The following is a 6000-nucleotide window of genomic DNA, read 5'->3' on the forward strand; positions in this document are numbered from 1 at the left end:
TATAGGATTGTTGTGACCACATAGCTACTTCACCCATCACGGCAATGGCTTTTCCGGTGGTGTGATTGTAAGTTGGTGAACTTTTTTCTCATCATTTGAAGATGATACTTCCTCCTTGTTGAGGGTAAGGATAGCTATTGGGATAGGTTCATGGTAGACTACTTATTTATTGGATGATAAAGTGGAAGAACTTATATTTTCCTCCTCCACAATATGTGGTTGTTCCTTGAACACCACACAATGGCTTGGTATGATCTTCTTTGCATCTTGGTTATACAATTCATAAGCCTTTTGCTCATGACTATAACCCCACGAAGATACATTTTATGCTTTTTTATTTTAACTTATTTCTCTTACCCTTTGGAACATTTGCATAACATTCACATCCAAAGGTTCTAAAGTGTGAGATAGATGGTTTCTTACCAGAATAGGCTTCATGAGGAGTTTTTCCATTAACAGCCTTTGTGTAACTCTAATTGAGAATGCATACTATAATATTAACAACTTCTGTCCAAAAATGGCTAGGTAATTCCTTGCCTTTAAGCATGTATCTTGCCATTTCCACAATGGTGCAATTTCAATGTTCAACAATGCCATTTTGTTAAGGTATATGAGGCATTGTGAGGTGTTTGCCAGGCTCATTCTAAGGCGCACCTTTTTGTAGTCCATCAGTAGGTTTTCCCAATGGCACTGCCCAGTGATCCCTTGGAACATCACTGGGTTTGTCACTTAGACCCCACTAAGTCTACATTGCAATGGAAGTATTCCCACCAAACCCACTAGGATTGACCTAAATTTTCGAGTTCCTGAAATCAAACGGGTCTCCTAATAGCCACCTAGCGTCAGTAATTTCGAGTTTTTACTTTTACATGATTACTCGATCTAAAGCGAACTTGACATTGCACTTGGTTCAAAGAGAATGGGAGACGGAGGGGAGTATGGTATGTCAACCCTCCTGCCCATAAGGCAAAATCCCATTCTAGACCCCTAAAATAATGCAAGTAGGTCCTACCTAATGGCTGGTTGGTCAAAATGTCATCTTCGTATTTCTATTGCTGATTTAGAAAAGCTCCCAACTAACCGAGATCACCCTATCGTTGGAAGGACCCATCGGGGGTTACAACCACTCACTTTTCTTTGATGACGGAATCATCTTTAGTTTTTTAATTACCTACAACACATTTATTGGAACATATACAACCAACTTCCTTAATTAGTTCGTTAAATCACAAATTCCTTTTCATGTAATTTATTTCACATACATGCATACAATTCAAAAAATCCTTGAATAAATAAATTTATTTATTATATTGAAAGTTTATTACAATTTCCATCTTTTTGACCCTACGGAAGATATACAAAATTCCATGAGGGTATTCTGTCCACCAAGATTCCACCCTTGTAACTAGTATTTAGGGTTCTAGGATCCCATCCTCGGTCACGAAGGGGCTCGTCAGATTTTGGAAACAATGCATGATTTATGGCCAAAGCCCCCCCTAGCATCCATATTTCCTACTGCCCGAGATTATCCCTAAGGACAGACCTTTCGCTACTATGAAGCTGGTCTAAGCCACTCGAAGTGATAACCATGACCCCCTTGGAGTAGGGTCATGCAAAGCTAGCTTGGGGGTAGCCTAGCGGGACCTTTCCTTTTATCCTGTTTGTCAATTTTTTTAATTAGAGATCTAGATTCTAGCAAACACAAATAATCCTTTCAAAATGTATATCAAATGATGCAATGACAACCACACAATCGTGCAACTCACAACTTCCATAGACAAGGTAGAACTTATCCTAAGGTAACCTTACATTCTAATGAGGATTCTCCTGAAAGGTGAGAAGGATCGAAGCTTGCACGCGAGCTATGGCGGGAGAGCAAGAGCAAGAAAGAGAGAGACAAGAAATGGGAACTCCAACAGTCACAATGTGTGACCGGGCCTTCCTTTATTCAAACTGTCACTAAAAGAATAAAGAATAAAGTGACGTGACGGGCGCCCGCCACCTGCAGTGTGCAGTGGCGGGTACTGTCAGTGTAGTAATACACGGGGCGGCACGGCGGAGGCGCCTTTACCCCCAACAACCTCCCACTTAAAGGCGAATCTGCCCTAGTGAGAGAGAAAAGAAAAAGAAAAGACAGTACAAATGTACATAGGTACAAGGGATGAGGAAAGGCGACATCTCATCCAACGCCCATCAACCTCCTGAGGAAGGAAAAGCGCTCAATAGTGAGGCTCTTCGTGAGCAGATCTGCAGGATTCTCGTCAGTGGAGATCTTGACAAGGTCAACAGACCTGTCCTCCACGACACCACGTATGAAGTGATACCTCACCTCAATGTGTTTCGTCTTCGCATGGAAGACCGGATTCTTAGCCAACTGAATGGCACTCATAGAATCCGAATGCAGTGTAGGTGTAGCATCAATCCCAAGGTCAGCAACTAGACGGCCTAACCATATGGCCTCCTTGCAAGCCTCAGTGGCTGCAACATACTCGGCCTCAGTGGTAGACAAAGCCGTACACTTCTGAACCCTGGACATCCAAGAGATAGCCCCTCCAGCATAGGTGAATACATAGCCAGAAGTGGACTTCCTACTATCTGCATGTCCTGCATAATCGGAGTCAGTGTACCCCACGACCCCTGTATCCTGGCTGCCATAGCAAATACACATATCTGCTGTGCCCTTCAGGTACCTCATGATACCCTTCACGGCATCCCAATGTCTGCTGCCAGGTGTAGCCATATAGCGTGCCACAACACCAACTGCATGTGCAATATCTGGACGAGTGGCTATCATGGCATACATCAAACTGCCCACGGCTGATGCATAAGGGATCTTGGCCATCTCGGCCCTCTGCTCATCTGTCTGCGGACAATCGGCCTGTGATACCTTCACATAAGAAGGTAATGGACAGCCTATAGGCTTTACGTCCTGCATGCGGAAGCGCTCAAGGACTTTATGAATGTACTCCCGCTGTGAGAGATACAAAAGTCCCTGATGCCTATCGCGCTTAATGCGCATCCCAAGTATATGTGAGGCCTGTCCCAAATCCTTCATCTCAAAGCTCTTCTTCAGCTGAGATTTAAGAGCATCTAGCTCATCATGAGCTTTCCCTACTATCAGCATATCATCAACATAGAGTACCAAGATAAGCAAACTGCCATCACGGGCTTTCTTCGTGTAAAGACACGGATCCATAGCACTCCTGCTGTAGCCCTGTGACTGCATAAAGGCATCAAACTTATGATACCATTCCCTAGGTGCCTGCTTCAAGCCATACAAGCTCTTCTTCAACTTGCACACTAGGTGCTCCCTGCCAGGTTCTGCAAAGCCCTTAGGCTGATCCATATAGATCTCATCATGCAAGTCCCCATGTAGAAAAGCCGTCTTGACATCCATCTGATATAGATCTAAGTCAAGCTGTGCAACCAAAGCCAAGACTAAGCGCAGGGTGGTCATCTTAACCACAGGAGAGAAGACCTCATCAAAGTCCACACCATGTTCCTGCTTAAAACCCTTTGCTACCAATCTAGCCTTGTATGCCGGCTTGGGGTGTCCAGGGGTACTTTTCAGCTTGTACACCCACTTGCATGGCAAAGCCTTCTTGCCCTTAGGCAAGGCAACCAAATCCCAAGTCTCATTCTTATGCAGGGAGTCTATCTCAGACTGCATAGCCCTCTCCCAGGAGTGACTGTCACCCCTGCGCATAGCCTCATCATAAGTGAAAGGCTCTCCTGCATCTGTAACCAAAACATAATGCATAGAGGGCTGAAATCTGTCAGGTGGACGTCTATCTCTAGCAGACCGTCTCACCGCAGGCTCTGCTGCCTGTCTAACTACCTGTCCAACATCCTGGCCCTGTGGAGGAACTGCTGCAGGCTGTACTACTGGCTGTGCTGGAGCTTTAGGCTCCTCCTGAAAGATCACTCTGCGGATCTCAACCACCTTCTCAGGCTGCCTGTGCATCTTGTCTTCATGGAAGACGACATCATGGCTGCGTACTATTTTCCGCGCCTGCGGATCCCATAGGCGATAGCCCATCTCTCCTGACTCACCATAGCCAAGGAATATGCATTTAATGCTCTTTGGATCCAATTTACTCCTCTTGTCCTTGGGCACATGGCAGAATGCCTCACATCCAAAGACACGGAGATGCGCATAAGAGGGTGGCTTACCAGCCCAAACTTCCTCTGCAACCTGGAAATCCAATCCACTGGAAGGCGATCGGTTTATGACATGCACTGACGTACTAACTGCCTCAGCCCAAAAACTCGGGGGTAGGCCTGCATGGCTAAGCATAGAGCGCACACGCTCCTGAATAGTCCTGTTCATGCGCTCAGCCAAACCATTCTGGGGTGGGATGTAAGGGGCGGTCAACTGACGCTTAATACCCCTGTCATCACAAAACTGCTCAAAAGCATGCGAGACATATTCTCCCCCATTATCTGTCCTAAGGCATTTCAGCCTATACCCAGTCTGGTTCTCAACAAGAGCAAGCCATCTCTGAAAAATTGCCAAGACATCGGACTTCTGCTTTATGGGATAAGCCCACACTTTCCTAGAAAAATCATCAATGAAGGTAACGAAGTACTTCGCGCCACCCATAGACATGCAAGGCATAGGCCCACAAACATCGGAATGCACCAATGCCAAGGGCTCACTCATGCGTGGCCTACCCGATTTCTTATGCGTAGACCTATTCTGCTTACCATAAAGACAATGATCACACGAGTCAAAACATGCATAATCCAAAGGCGGAAGATACTGCAAACCAGATAACATTTTCATTCCTTTCAAAGACATATGCCCCAAACGGGCATGCCAAAGTGATACATGTGGGATAGAGCCCACTGCCAAAACATGGTCTACAGAAGACCCAGATACAACAAGAGGATAGAGGCTGCCAGCCTTGGCGCCTCTAGCAAGCACAAGTCTGCCTTTGGTAATCTTCCAGGCAGAATCCCCAAAACAGACATGAAATCCTGCATCATCCAACTGTCCTGCAGACATAAGACTACGCGTAAGCGCAGGTACATGACGTACATCCCTGAGCAAAAAGGAACTGCCAGTGGAAAACTGCAACTGAATATCTCCACAGCCCACAATATCAAGAGACCTGTCATCTCCAAGTTTGACTGATCCAGACACAGTACGGTAAGAGTGAAACCACTCACGGTAAGGCGTCACATGGAAGGACACACCTGAATCCAATAACCAGCACTGTGCATACATACTAGGTGTCTCAGTCAAGTGTGAAGCATCAGAAGAACTAGCTGCAAGTATAAACTCATCACCACCATCGGACTCTTCAGTCTGCGTGACATTAATTTCCTCAATCTTGACGTTGGACTTCGCAGGTACTATGCTGCGATCAGAGGACTTCTCCTGCACTTTATCTTTCCCCTTATCCTTGCGCTTATCATTGCACAACTCATGACACTGTGGTCTAATATGGCCCTTTTTCCCACAATGATGACAAGTGACATTTGCATTGCGTCCACGCGACTTACTACGCGACTTGCCACCACGAGATTTAGACCGACCCTTCTGCGAGTCACGGCCTCGGCCATTACCACGGTCATACCTGTCATTCCTGCCTCTAACTGTCAAAGCATGACTACCACGAGAGGCATCCAAGTTTTTGCGATTCACCTCTTCCTGAAGAAGAGCACTCTCAACATCTGCCAATTTTAGAGTAGCACTAGAGGCACAAAGAGCAGTGCGGAATACATCCCATGACTCATTCAGAGTTCCAAGCAAGAAAAGAGGAGTTACTTCCTCTCCAAAGGTGATATCCTGCGAAGTCAGGTTCTTCAGTATAGCATGGAACTGGCTCAAGTGAGCAGACATAGTCGCATTATCCTTCATGCGCAGATCCATAAGCTGCTTCAACCAGTACATCTGACTCGCCGGACTTTTCTTATCATAAAGATTCTTGATCTTATTCCATAGATCCCATGCACTCTGTGCTTCCTCAAATACATTATAATGTACCTGTTTAG

The sequence above is a fragment of the Lygodium microphyllum genome, chromosome 26 (assembly GCF_053477565.2).
Source record: "Lygodium microphyllum isolate KBCC chromosome 26, Lygodium_microphyllum_v1.1.10, whole genome shotgun sequence".
NCBI lineage: Eukaryota > Viridiplantae > Streptophyta > Polypodiopsida > Schizaeales > Lygodiaceae > Lygodium > Lygodium microphyllum.